Source organism: Schistocerca nitens, chromosome 5, assembly GCF_023898315.1.
Source record: "Schistocerca nitens isolate TAMUIC-IGC-003100 chromosome 5, iqSchNite1.1, whole genome shotgun sequence".
Taxonomy (NCBI): domain Eukaryota; kingdom Metazoa; phylum Arthropoda; class Insecta; order Orthoptera; family Acrididae; genus Schistocerca; species Schistocerca nitens.
Window position 1 is genome coordinate 298,199,285 of NC_064618.1, and position 15,381 is coordinate 298,214,665.

A 15,381-nucleotide genomic window follows, 5' to 3' on the forward strand; every position below is an offset into this window, starting at 1 on the left:
ATGGGAAGGAACATAATGCGCTCTCTAATCTACACTGAAGAGTCAAAGAAACTGGTAGGCCTGCCTAACATTGTGAAGGGCCCCCGCGAGCACGCAGAAGTGTCGCAACTCGACGTGGATGGACTCGACTAATGTCTGACGTAGTGCTGGAGGGAATTGACGCCATGAATCCTGCAGGGCTGCCTATAAATCCGTAAGAGTACGAGGGGGTGGAGATCTCTTCTGAACATTACGTTGCAGGGCATCCCAGATATGCTCAATAATGTTCATGTCTGGGGAGTCTGATGGTCAGCGGAAGTGTTTGAACTCAGAAGAGTGTTCCTGGAGCCACTCTGTAGCAATTCTGTACGTGTGGGGTGCCGCAAGACGAAAACCGAATTTCGGAAACCGTTTTCTCTACCGCGTTTACATGTTAAGGTCTGAAGCGGATTTGCTAGCCCAGTTAAATATGGCGCCTGGAAAACAGCTGTTACAGTTTATGATTTAATCTGTACAATCGCTATTTGACTTCTATTAGACGAGGTATAATCAGCTTCAGTCTAAGACGAACCTGACAGCCAAAGCATGTTTTAAAATCGGTTGTGTTTACATGGGAGCGAAAATCGATTGCAACATTGGAAAACTGGCAACCAGAAGCGGATTTCCAGAATCGCAGAAGCGGATTTCCAGAATCGATCTTGAAGTGTTTGCATGACCACCCAGAGGCGGTATTGGGAAATCGTTTACGAATCCAGTTTTGGGAGCCCAATGTAAACGTGGCGGGTGTGACATTGTTGAAGACTGCGCTGAGTTTCTCACTTCTTGGCAACTGACCTCTTTGCATCTTCTTTTCCTTTGACGTAGAACCACCGCAAGTCTCACTGTCACTGTTTGACATTTCACCCGCTTAATAAATTACCCAAACTAGCACAAAATGTTATTTTTATGTGTTGTTTGACAAGACGGTTACGTACCGAGCCATAACATGAAGAGCTGAGAATGATTGTTAAACAGCCCACAGTACAGCTGCTGGTATAACCACGTGTAAAGAGAAATCATACATCATACGCCACAGGAAGCATCTATCCGAAATCCGTTGTTAGTTAAATATCGAAGTATTAAGCAGAACTTTAATGGACACACAACGCTAAAATGAACCTTACTGCGTAAGAAGGTTCTGCGGAGGCGCGTCTATCAGAAGACGTTCTTACACTTATGTAAATTATCTTAATGTTAGCGTAGTTCATTGTTGTGCGCGTGCTATGTAATCTCCTGATGATAAGGGGGGTAATGTGTGCAGAGTTGATTTGCTTCGAAACGGTTTCTCGCTCAGAAAGCAAAAATTCCAAAATTATTATATTGTCGCTTATAATCCTTCACTCAGTATCATATATGAAGGGCTTATTTCAATAGTGGTACAAGTCAATTTTTGTTCCTATTGAGATACAGAACCCTAAAGTTCAGTGAGCGCCGAAAAATCTGCGGTTGAGATACCAGAAATATTCAAGCATATGGCTTTTTGCTAGAGATGAACCTTTCTTTCTGTTTGTTTGCCTCATTAATTTCAGAAGCATTATAGACAGAAAAGTGGAGGTAATGGACTTTTACCACTATTGAAATAAGCCCTTCATATGACACAGGACTTGAAATTAGTATGCATATGAACGTTACCATACACCTAAAAACCTTACGACATTGGTGGACATCTTTTGAGACACCGGCCGGCCGCGGTGGTCGTGCGGTTCTAGCGCTGCAGTCCGGAACCGCGGGGCTGCTACGGTCGCAGGTTCGAATCCTGCCTCGGGCATGGATGTGTGTGATGTCCTTAGGTTAGTTAGGTTTAAGTAGTTCTAAGTTCTAGGGGACTGATGACCTAAGATGTTAAGTCCCATAGTACTCAGAGCCATTTGAACCTTTTTTTTTTTTTTTTTTTTTTTTTTTTTTTTTTTTTTTTTTTTTTTGAGACACCGACCATTGTTGAAGCGGCAAACTGACAATAGCGAAATTCAAATTTAAGTATCGTGAACTGCCCGTCCAGAATGTACTACAAGCTGTATCCTAGTCATTCATCGGTAGCACAAGACGCTTGCATTCCGGATACAGATTTTTTTTCTGGTACTACAAAACACATTTCGTGGCCATCCTAAACTTTACACCTGCCTTATTGTTATTCTTTCTTTGTATCTAACATTGTTTTCTTCATTGTTACAGGTGAAGGACAGTCCTGTATAACACACCAGCTCTGGGTAAGTTACCGTTTAACGTTGGAATTGTTTACAAAGAATTTTATGCTTGTCTTCCACGTTTGTACGCACATTTTCGTTTGTAGGAAATGCATAACTCTTCTGCGGATTTCGAACGAGAACGTAATTATCACTAGCCATATGTTGTATCTAATTCTCAGATTTGCATTGTTTTACAAGCTTCCTATTTAAACATAAGATAAACGTTTGAAATGTTAGAACCTTTCTTTTCCTGAAAATATGACAGACCTTTTACCAGATCACAATTTCCGCAATGAATGTCGTCAGAAACAGAACTGACGTTCCTTTTTAACGATTATAGTAACTTAATTAGTTCTAGGCATATTTCAGTTTCACTCTGTTTTTTATTTGCGTGGTGGACGTCTTTTGTACCAAGTGAAGTTATCTTACAGAGCAGGAATATAGTTCACTCATCGATATCGGCAACATAAATGCTAAATGCAACACCGTTTTGTAGCGTATCCCCAGCTGTTCTTTTACTTCTATCACAACTTTACTTGAAAGAAATGCGCTGTTCCAGAAGCAGCCAGAGGTAGCGAAGATCTTTGCTACCGGCTGATGGTCAGTAGTTTACTACTTGATCACATATTTATAACTGCAACGATCGATTCATCTTCGTTATTTTGACACGTTTCTTTAATTCATTAACCTTTCTCGTAATATAATGTAGTTATAGTTGTGGTAAAGCGACTACCCTTAACTCACGAGATGACTTTTCTGTAGCGTATTCAGAAGAAATGGGTCTCTGGGATCCCTATATTCAAACCGAGATTTAGGCACAAAATCATTTGAAATCTTTTATATAACAATTATTTTTACAATTATTTAAGTGATGTTTAAATACTCGTTGATTTTATTTCATTAAATACAGCCTGCAGTACTTCATTTTTTATCACACAAAATAACATACTTCGTGTGGATTTTTTAAGAAGTACACATAAAGGAACTGTTACAGAATAGAATTTTACATTCTGACAAATTGTAGTCTCTGTAACAAGCCAATGTTCACGTATAATTAAATTACAAGGTTTAAATTTGCGCTTAAAAATTGCCCTCGACAGGTACAAAAAAAAAAAAAAAGAAAGTCTGCAAAATTGAAATGTAATGATGGGAACTACAATTTCCTTTATCATCATTCGGAACACACGTGATTATAACTAACGCTTTAAGTATTATTTTGGAGAAACAGTAAGGTCCCAAACACAGTTGTCCTTAAGATCTTCCTCTGAATCATTCTCTTGTTCACTAGCAGACTTGTGATCATTAGCTATTGTAAAATCGTCCTCGTCTTCGGGCGTTTCTTGATTGTTTTACGGATATCTTGCCCCGTCCATCGACTAACAATTTCCTCAAACTTAGGATCGTTAAAACTGACACGTTCCTGTGCACACACTTTGTTCCATAGTTGCAGAAAACAGGTACGTAGTTCACGAGGCGCGATCTAGGAAACCACAACATGTGTCAATAACAAGGGTCAACAACAAATAAAGAAGGTTATAATGCAGCAGATGGCCAAAGATTGTAGGGTAGACGATCTAAAAAGAATATTGGGAGTATAGACACATTCCTTGGTCAGTGAGCGAAAATTTTCGAGCGGCCTGAGAGATCACACCTCGTAAGTACCAAGAGACAGCAGAAGTAGAACATTGAATCACCGTTACAATGATTACAGCAATAGAACGAAGATTTAAAAGTAACTAATTTCTTAAACCGTAATAAGTAACATACCATCAGTTTAATAAGTAACAAACCATGATTTACTGATCAAAGAAGGTTGCGTATATAGTCGTCACTTGCATTCGTGAGATGAGGCAATGAAGTGACAGAGAAAATAACTCGCTGTGAAACGGTAATCCAAAACGTCCTACAGTGAAACCAGCGTGGAATTAATGTTTTAATCACTCTCTTCACCTGTTAATTTTGTTATTTGCTGTACATGATCCTATTTTACAGAATTTAACAACATCGGTAATCAGTATAGTGTGCTGGTCGCTGTCTGTAGCTAATCCCTTATACGCTATGTTTGTCCGTATAATGTCTCTGACAAAATTTCTACTGACGTGAGTAATCGAATGAAAACAGTTGTGTTGTGACAGCTAAAAGTGAAGACACCGTACCGAACAAACTTCATGACCGACGCGGCCCTAGAATAGTAGGCTCGTGCTAAATCTTCTTACTGAGCACCGAGTGTATGCTCCAGTGAGGCTTCGCATACCAGCGATGCAAATTATACACTGAGATGACAAAAGTCATGAGATACCTCCTAATATCAAAAGTCGTGAGATACCTCCTAATGTCGTGTTACACCATCTTTTGTCCGGCGTAATGCAACAACTCGACGGGGCCGGGACTCAACAAGTCGCTGGAAGTTCCCTCTAAAAATGGTGAGCCATGTTGCCTCTATAGCCGTCCATAATTGCTAAAGTGTTGCCGGCGCAGGAGTTCGTGCACTAACTGGCTAAATGGTTCAAATGGCTCTGAGCACTATAGGACTCAACTGCTGAGGTTATTAGTCCCCTAGAACTTAGAACTAGTTAAACCTAACTCACCTAAGGACATCACAAACATCCATGCCCGAGGCAGGATTCGAACCTGCGACCGTGGCGGTCTTGCGGTTCCAGACTGCAGCGCCTTTAACCGCACGGCCACTTCGGCCGGCGTGCACTAACTGACCTCTCGAATATGTCCCTTAAATTTTCGATGGGATGCATGCCGGACGATCTGAGTGGCCAAATAATTCCCTCGAATTGTCCAGAATGTTCTACAAAACCAATCGCGAACAACTGTGACCCGGTGAGATGGCGCATCGTCATCCATAAAAATTCCATCGCTGCTTGGGACCTTGAGGTCCATGAATGGCAAGTAGCCGAACATAACCATTTCCAATTAATGATATGTTGAGTTGAACCAGTGGATCCAGTCTATTCCATTTAAACGCTGCCCATACCACTATAGAGCCACCACCAGCTTGGCCGGCCGCGGTGGTCGTGCGGTTCTGGCGCTGCAGTCCGGAACCGCGGGATTGCTACGGTCGCAGGTTCGAATCCTGCCTCGGGCATGGGTGTGTGTGATGTCCTTAGGTTAGTTAGGTTTAAGTAGTTCTAAGTTCTAGGGGACTTATGACCTAAGATGTTGAGCCCCATAGTGCTCAGAGCCATTTGAACCACCAGCTTGCCTTGTTGACAACTGTAGTCCATGGCTTCGTGGGGTCTGCGTCACATTCGAACCCTACCATCAGTTCCTACCAGTTGAAATCTGGACTCATCTGACTAGGCCACGGTTTTCCAATCGGCTAGGATCCAACTGATATATTCACGAACCCAGGAAACGCGTTACAGACGATGCCGTGCTGTTAGCAAAGGCACTCGCATCGGCCGTACACTGCCATAGCCCAGAAACGCCAAATTTCGCCGCACTATCCCATCGGATACGTTCGTCATACGTCCCACATTGTTTTCTGTGATTATTTCACCTAGTGTTGCCTGTCTGTTAGCACTGATAAATCTACGCAAATTCCGCTGCTCCGGGTCGTTCAGTGAAGGCCGTCGGCCACTGATTTATCCGTGGCGAGATGCAATGCCTGAAGTTTGGTATTCTCGGCACACTCTTGACATTATGGATCACGAAATATTTAATTATTTAAAGATTTACGAAATGGGCTGTCCCGTGCGTCTAGCTCCAACTACCATTCCGCGTTCAAAGTCTGTTAATTACCAGCGTGCCACCATAATCACACCAGAAACCTTTTCACACGAAAAATAATTCCTCCGCCAATGCACCGTCCTTTTATACCTTGTGTATGCGATACTACCGCCATCTGTATACGTCCACATCGCCATACTACGACTTTAGTCACCTCAGTGTATGTCTGAATCCAGTCTGCAGTCCTGTATCAAAGTTTTCGAGTTTCCTGTGCTCCGTTTTTCGTAGCGTAATATGAACATTAACGTCGTGACACAGATACCGGAACTCATCTCATTAAAATAGCGAAGTGTTATCAAGATTTGCTTGTGAATTTTGAAGTCGTGTATGTAATCATGCATGACATTTAAGTAGATATGGGAAACATTTTATTATATATCGAGCCACTTTATTTAACGCGAGACGTTGTGGCCAAATTTCAATTCTAGATCTGAATATCATTTCAGTGACTGTAGTCAAGGCGCTGACTGTATTCGTTAATTCGTGTAAAAGTGTGTTCAGTATAACAACGAGGTTTTTTTAGAGACGTACTTTAAGCAGCAGTCGAAAAAGAACATTTTGATTGTCATTTAAGACAGCATGAATGTAGGAAGAGACAACAGGTACCCAAGTCTTTTCCTCGCGGGAGCTTAGCGTTGGGAATCCACGCTGCTATACTTCCTTGGGAAAATTCCGTAGTTACACAACGGGGTTGTGAACGCGGTGGCTCCCCCCCCCCCCCTCCTCACATCTCTACATGTTGTCACTCATGAACATGTAACTGCATGTAGGAACCAGTTTCTTTTCCATTGCTTAGCCAAGGAGCTGCTATGCTGCAAAATATGTTTATAAACTGCTGTATTATACATGGCATGCATTCATGCTGCTTCTGTCGAAATGAAGATGTTATTATGTCGTTAATATTTGGTCTATCTTCCTCATTTGGTAGTTCAAAGCTGATATTCTTACTACTAACATATATGATGAGCTAACTAGAAGTACTGCTTCGAGATGCTACTTATCGAAATCAAACAACTCAAAATAAATTATTTGCAGAGAAGTAATTAATTATGGTATTAATCATTTGCTTCGCGGAGACGGAAGATGCATAAAAAATCAGGTGAAACATGCTTGGTTAAGAAACAAAAATAATATACTCTTGTAAAACGTTACCTTTATCAACAAGATAACAAGCGGAAATGTGCGTATTGCACCGTTTTTAGACAGTTTGAAGCGCCCAGAGCATTGGTATGATTCTGACATATAGTCATAAATGTGATGAATTACATTAAATACTGTCGGAAAGAAGGAAAAGAAAAAGCTCTTCGTGACATCATTTCTTCACTACAGTCTTGCGACAGAATCAGCACGAGATGCAACTTCTTGTGATTGACGTAGGCTATGCTTCCGTTTAACAGATTTCGAATGCCGAGGATATTTAATTTGTGTTGATCAGAAAAATATTGTCTTGATTTTAAAATTTTCAAATGCCTAAACAGTTATGATTTTTATGCCCCATGCGCATGTGTTTTTCTCTTTGAGATTGTAAAGGTTTAAAATTTCAGTGACATCCACATTGCAGGTGACCCATGAAGGGCTGAGCTGGATGCGGTTGGATGAAGGTATTGGTCTTGCCCTTATAGAGTAACCATCCGGACATTTACGTGGAGAGACGTAAATAAAACTGGACATCTAAATCTAGGTAATAGAAGATTTTGATCCTCTCTCGTCCTGAAATCGACTTCAGAGTCTTAACCGCTATAGTTCGTTTATACTAACTAGGAGAACACGGCAAGTGCCATAGCCCAATTTCACAGTAACTTCGTCCAGTGGAAGAGAGTTCAGATTAAGCTAATATGTGTCTTATTTGTAGATACTCGAACGTTTCTGAGAAAACGACGTTCAAAGTCTTAGATGTGCTTCACATGCCAAAAACGCAATCAGTTCAACCGAGCCGACAGCACAGTGGCTTCACACTGTCGCGACCCGGGTTCGAAATCCAATTATTGTATTTTTTAATTTTTTTTATTATCTACCTATGCCCGTTGAAGGTTAGTGCACGAATGTTTATTATCAACTTGGGGGATACAAGGGAGTTAAATCAGTCGTCAAAGTACAACTTGGTTTCACAATAAATGTCATACATTTATTACATAACAGATGTGTGTGTGTGTGGTATTTTTAGGGGTTACAATCATTTTAAATTCTCACAGTCCTATATTTTATTTTTATATCAATTCTTATATTTTATTCTTAATATTTGTTCTGCAGCGACATTTGGTGCATTCATTTATTGTTTCACACTCGACGCGCAGGTCACCGAAGTGGCGTCAAATCGAAAGACCTGCACCAGGCGAACGGTCTTCCCGACGGGAGGCCCTAGCCACACGACATTTCATTTTCATTGTTTCACACATTCTTATTGTAATCTTCTACGGACAAGCGTAGATATAAGACAAACAATAAAAAACAAAATAATATACGAGTTCCGAATAGAGTGCGCGAAAGTGGGAATATGGAACGCTAGCTGCTGTGCTACCGCATCGTTTGGTATTGCTATGCGCTAAAAGGCAAAGAAAACTTTCACTCTCATTTTCCCAGAAAAGGTAGAGTATCTACAGATAATCCCAGACATGTATTCACTTATTTTGACGTTCCTTCTCCTGAGCGAAACTTCTGGGAATTCGATTTATGGCGCTTGCCGTGTTCTTGCCGTAAGTCGGGGATCACGTTTCACCCAGTTTAGCTGTTGCGTGCCACGTGATCTCTTTGTTGCCTGTTTTGTTGCTGAATGCAGAACCATATATATATGGTTGTGGAGCAAACCACAGATTTATACCAATTGTAATTGAAAGAACTTCAGTAAATTTATTTATCAAGTGATTATCTAAGATAATCTAAGGAGTTAGTTAAAATATATAAAATTAGAGTGTCAAATTATATATATATATATATATATATATATATATATATATATATATATATACGCTTGTAACTGGGTACTAATTGCTATTCAAGATATGCCCCGTAGTAAAGAAGGAGCTATTAAGCGAAAACAACCTTAATGTACACTTCATTTGAAAACATGGACAAATTTTCCAAGAGGTTTATAACTATGCATTTCACTCATTTCTGCACCAATGTTAGGTTTATTACAGGGATCAGTTTGTTTCTGGTACAAGATTTATCGGAAAAATCGTAAGGCAGTGTAATGTAGGCAGGAAAGAGAGATTCTTCGTATAAGTCTGGGTCTCTACCTAGTTGGATAGATGGGAAATATGGAGAATATTCAAAGACGAAGTGCGCGTTTAATCACGGCTTCGTTTGGCCAGTGTGAGGGCGTCACAGAAATTCTCAAATTCCGTGGGTGTCGCCTTAAGAACAACGTTGTACTTTCCAGAGAGCGTTGCTCTTCTAATTCCGAGAGCCAACATTTCAGTCAGAGTCAAGAAATGTACTTTACCTCGCGCAATGGCGACTACGGTAAAAACAGAGAAATTCTAGATCTAAATATATACTCCACAGACCACTGTGAAATGGATAGTGGAGGGTACTTACCATGGTACCTCAGGTTAGGGTTTCTTCCAGTGTAATCTATAGTATGGATTGCAGGATGGATGAACGTTTAATACCCTACTGGGCGCTGTAATTAGTTCTATCTTCTCTTGGCGGTTTCTTTGTGGGCCCTTGTGGGGAGTAATTATAAAGTCCTTGAAACATTCCAAAATATCTGTGCAGATAAATGACCAGCAACAACAAAGAATGGTACACTGTGTGAAAGAAACTCTCAAAGGTAGTTAGTTTTCTTTCTCTCTCAGTGTTTATAAATGCCGTATGTGTTCACCCTTCGTCACACGGCACACATCTAATAGCTAGTCCAATTCTGCTCACACCCGACCCTGCATATCAGGAGTGACGGTAAGGACAGGTGCTGTGATAGTGTCGCAAGTGTTCGAGGTTCTGTGGTAGAGGTGGAACATAAACGCTATCCTTGATGTAATCCCACAAGAAAAAATAGCCAGGCGTCAAATCTTACGAATCCACTGTGGACGGTGGCGCCCCTGTCGGCGGCTTCACAAATTAACTTGCCCGGCACCACGTTGTCTTTTACAAACTGTATCATTTGTTACGTTATGTTTAGTCACATATGTGGTGTCACCGCCAGACACCACACTTGCTAGGTGGTAGCTTTAAATCGGCCGCGGTCCATTAGTACATGTCGGACCCGCGTGTCGCCACTGTCAGTGATCGCAGACCGAGCGCCACCACACGGCAGGTCTCGAGAGACTTACTAGCACTCGCCCCAGTTGTACGGACGACGTAGCTAGCGATGCACACTGACGAAGCCTCGCTCATTTGCAGAGCAGATAGTTAGAATAGCCTTCAGCTAAGTCAATGGCTACGACCTAGCAAGGCGCCATTAGCCTTACATAGCTTGTATCTAAAGAGTCTCACTTGTATCGCCACAATCTCCAGATGTAACACAAGGATGGATTAAAGTTAAGTATTCCAGAAGCTACGTACTTTTCTTTATAGCATTCATTACGAATCCTGTTTCAGACCTCACGCCATCCTTCGTGAGCTTATAGCGTGCATTGCGGTCCCCTCAAACCACACTGTGTCGGCACTTCTGTCGACACATCAACATACCTATCCTGAATTTTTAAAAATGCTACGTGGTTTTATAATGACGCTGTATTTAGAATAACTGGTCTAAAGTTGTGCAGTGTGACAGCTCTCCCGTATTTCGAGGTAGTGTTGTTGTGCAGCACGTTCCACAGTGCACTGCTTTGTGTTTTTGTCTGCTGATGCACTACATACAGACTGCAGACGCTACGTCAACGCGTCATCTAGACAACAGGAAATGGACGAGGGCACTGGCCGTCAACTAGCTCACGGGAAGAGCAATTGGCCTGGGAAACGTCACCCTCAAAATGTGCATGCCTTATGCAAAGAAAAAAAAAATGAAAAATTAATTCCCAGAGCGTCACAACGACTGTGGCTGTACGTCTGAAGAACAGTAAGTGCGGAACGTCGCGACTGAAACGGACAGTATTTCCTTGAATGAGTCATAAGTGCTGTAGAGAATGTTCTTGCGTAGGCGGGTACTAATAAACTGTAATGACCATTGAACCAAATCATTCTGGAGGACAACGGTTAAAATACCAGTGTTTCCAATTAAATCTAGGTTTTTCGTGGTTTCCCTAATTCGCTAAGGTAGGCGCTGAGATGGGTCCTTTGTGCTTCCCCCATCCGAGCAAGAGTCGCCTCTCTAATAGCTTCGTCGTCTATGGAAAGTTAAACCCCTATCTTTCTTAATTTTTGCTTATCAAATATGAGTTGCCATTTTTTTTTTTTTTAATCGACAGATGTCGACACTATAGCAACACTGTGCAGTTGTGTTTGCGAGGATTTTGAATGCAAATTCGATCCCTGTCTAGTCTTAGTGAGTGATGTTCTCCCTCAAGTATTTTATGTAAACGCTCCAGTCGTTTCTTCTAAGTGTGTATGACTGGTTCCCTCCGTTGACATATTGATCTATGCTCATTCTTTAATGACTTTGCTAGTACGGCACACAGACCCCTAACAAAGCAAGAAACGTAATTGCTCAGGGAATATAACTTTATAAGCACAGTAGTATATACCTTTACTGACCAACCTTCGTGTGTTTTTGCCATTTTTGCTTTCAAACAATTAATCATGGAAATATGGTTCTGCCTTGAGCAAACACATATTCTTCGTCTTTAACAGCCAAACATGTTTCGGTGAATTTTCACCATCGTCAGTGGGTTTATTTATTTTCTTGCTGTTACATATTGAAGTTTAAATGGATATAGGATAGTAGCCTACGAGTTCAATAAATTTAGGCCACCAAGAACAGAGTAAATCCTCCCTAGCTCTGCAGAACCCCTTCACACATCCACTGCGTGACGTCACATCCGTCAGCTACAGAGGGGCGGTCATTACCCTAGTGGACGTAAACGTAAAATACGTCTTTGACCATATATTTAACTACATATGGTTTGTTTGTGGAGGGGATTCACTTTGAGCAGTACAGGATATTATTTTTTTGTTTCCCAGACATGTTTCGCTGAAGTTTTAGCATCATCAGAGAGGTATCTTTCCTTCTGTCGTCCGCAGCTCGTGGTCTAGCAGCGTTGCTGCCGATGGATCATGGGGTCCCGGGTTCGATTCCCGGCCGAGTTGGGGATTTTTTTCTGCCCGGGGACTGCGTGTTTGTGTTGTCCTCATCATTTCATCATCACCATTCGTGACAGCGGCTAGATTGGACTATGTAAAAAATTGGAGTGTGAAAAAAATTGGGACTTTGTACGGGCGCTGATGACCGCGCAATTGAGCGCCCACAAACCAAACATCATCATCATTATTTCTTTCTGTTAGACAAGAAAAATTCCCTTTACTACTTGTGCACATATAAATTTGAGTTATTAAGACAGTAGTTGCAACTTTGTCGTTGAAAAGCAGACAGAGTTTTCTACATACACCTCGTTACGTGTTGTGCTTTTCCTCGTTTTCTTTCCTTTTTTTTATTGCGTTTTTTTTTCTTTCGTAGTTCGTCATCTGCAACCATATAGAAGCTAATGTAGAAAAGTTATTTACATCGAAATTATACGAGTGGGAATGTTATGGTTAGGCCTAACATTAAATAATTCTATGTGAAAGATTGTCTGTGTGTGTGTGTGTGTGTGTGTGTGTGTGTGTGTGTGTGTGCGCGCGCGTGCGTGTAACAGAGAGAGAATAGGTGAGGATTTTATTTATTTAATTACTATTGCTTTATTCATTTATTTTTTTGTTTTGTTTTTGATTTGTTTGTGTGTGTAAGTCACTGAAGGTTTGTGGATTTTCTTTGTTTCGTTTGGTGTGTGAGAGACGTGGGATTGGGGGGGGGGGTGTATGTATCGATTGGTGTTGTCCGATAGTTCTTTGAGGGCATAGAAGAGAGTTCTGTTGCAAAGAGCTGTGTATTTATTATTTGTTTCCCTTCAACCGTGGCGTTTTTTTGTATTTGACAGTTTTTTTCAATTATTAGTTTTTGTGTGGGGGCTGTTGCTGCATTTGAGAATTACGTTACATTTCAGTGGAGGCACTGATTCGTGTTCGGAACCGCTCGACCACTACGGTCGCAGGTTAGACTCCTGCCTTGGGCATGGATGTGTGTGATGTCCTTAGGTTAGTTAGGTTTAAGTAGTTCTAAGTTCTAGGGGACTGATGACCTCAGTTAAGTCCCATAGTGCTCAGAGCCATTTGAACCATTTTTTGATTCGTGTTCTCATATCAAACGTGAACGAAGACATTGCTTCTGCCTGAACGCATTTTAGAATCTAATGTTTCGTTTATTTATTAATCAGTTGCGCATAATGCCAAGCGTTTTCCAGATGTGGAATTATTATCTCTTGTTTGTCTCATGATTTGATGTTTACATTTTCCCGCTATCCAAGTTCTCGCTGAAACAGTAATGAAAATAACCATTGCATAATTTAACATGTCTATAAATCCATATAATCCTAGAAAACGTGAAAGTGGTATTGAAAAAGACTGATACTGTCATAGTTATTAGTCACCATCAGAACTTTCACTAAAAACAATAAATACTAAACTTCCCATAAGGTAGTTCGACTTTTCTATTGATTTTTCTTCGTCCTCTTTCCTTGGAGGAGATACGCTCGCATATTAAATTTTGCCGACTTCTTCAGAGGGAGCCAATTTAATCCGAGCACTTTCTCCAGCTGCCTACATTCCCTGTTACATTTTACGGGCGATGCCACGATAGCGGACTGCAGCTCGCGCTTTCCCGTATCTAATTGGCGGCGTAGTACGCCTCGAGACAGCTCGCCTTTCATTTCGCCCGCCGGAAGCAACAGCCGCGTCCTAGCACCATTTCACAGGGTGTTGCGCCGCTGAAGTCGGCACAATAGAACAAAACGCTTCGTTACTCGAGTGAGAAGCGACCGCGGAGTAACTGCTGAGCCTTGTACTACTTTTGTCTTTGCGTCACTCACAGCTTCGGCGTTAGCCTCCGATGTCGTTCAGGTTGGCGCTTCCTTAAGCTCGCGCGAAAAAATATCAGTCACCGCCTTAAAAGATTACCCTTTTCGCTTTGGAGCGCTGTAAGTGCAGTAGAACAGGCTCTAGCTCAGTGGTTCCCAACCTTTCTGAGACCGTTACCCCTGAGTGCAAGCATAGTTCCGCGTAGTCAGCGCGTAAGCACAACAGCGCAGGCGCAGCGCTCGTCCGTCTCCGCACTACGAGATGGCGCTGTCTTAGAGACGGACCAAATTCTGCTTCCGCCGATCCGCGTATTAATATGTAACGCAGCCAATGAGATTGCTGCTAACGTAGAACCTTTCCTCCTAGCGGATCACACTCGCGCAGTGATACCTGAACGCTCGAGGTATTATAACGAGTGTACAGACCTCCGATTAGTCAGTCTGCATTAGTCTGCATATGTCTGCACCAGTCTGTACTAGTCTACAGAAAGTTTCACTCTGCGCCTAATAAGATTATCATATTCCTGTACATAGCCATGAAGATAAATGTATAGACACTTTGTCAAGTATCAGAGATATGTCAGAATAAGATTAACATACCAAGACCAAAGGAACTTCAGATTGTCAATTGTAAACAGCATCCAGAATCAAGTTACGTAATTTCTATGTTTTTATTATTTTAATAAATGTGTGTGAAAATTAATCAAATTCTGTTTAAAATTGGTCACCGTCAATCTGCTACTATCGTCTGACCTAACGGCAGAAGATAAACACGCCACGATAAGACCACGAGACATATTGCTGACACTCGACTACTTCGTTAAAGCGACAAGTCAAATAATCTGATGGTGTGTGTACCGAAGGTCTTACAGTATGCACACCACACTAACCATCGACATTGAGGTAAATACTTATTAGGAAACACGTTTCCTCAGGACCAGTCCTCTCCCTGCCGGCACTTGCTTCACCCACCTCCTGCATCTCCGTTTAAAATCTACCGAATTAAAATGTGTACACTTTACAATGTTTTTAGGTCACTTGACTGCTGGACTCCTTCTGAACTGGCTGCCAATGGTGTGTGTCGGGCGACTACCATTAATAATAGTAATAATAATACAATGTATGCCCCACAGCTGTATAGTAGCCATTTACATAGTTGCTGTTGTGCTGTCAATTAGTTCGCTTATTGTTGCGAAGTGAATAACGAAGCAGTTACTGATCTATTGCAGGAACTACCTAGTGATTACCAATTATGATGTTACGTTTCTCGCTGTTCTGATTTCTACTAGTTATCATTACTTTCGTTTTTCTTTGATTACTCTCGAACCATGTTCTGACGGTTCATTCCATTCAGAAGATCATGTAATTCTTCTTTACTTTCACTAAGGATAGCAAAGTCATCAGCGAATCTCATCGTTGACATCGTTTCACCTGGATTTTTGTTTTCT

General features: G+C 41.5%; 1 protein-coding gene across 4 annotated transcripts in view; it reads left to right on the forward strand.

Annotated features, from left to right (window-relative positions):
- Positions 1-15,381, forward strand: part of LOC126259235 (myosin heavy chain 95F) — a 399,009-nt gene that overhangs the window by 196,819 nt on the left and 186,809 nt on the right. For all 4 annotated transcript variants that reach the window (XM_049955854.1, XM_049955856.1, XM_049955853.1 and 1 more), the window contains one exon: positions 2,191-2,225. The gene's annotated coding sequence lies outside the window, so the exon portion shown is untranslated. The remainder of the gene's footprint in view (positions 1-2,190; positions 2,226-15,381) is intronic.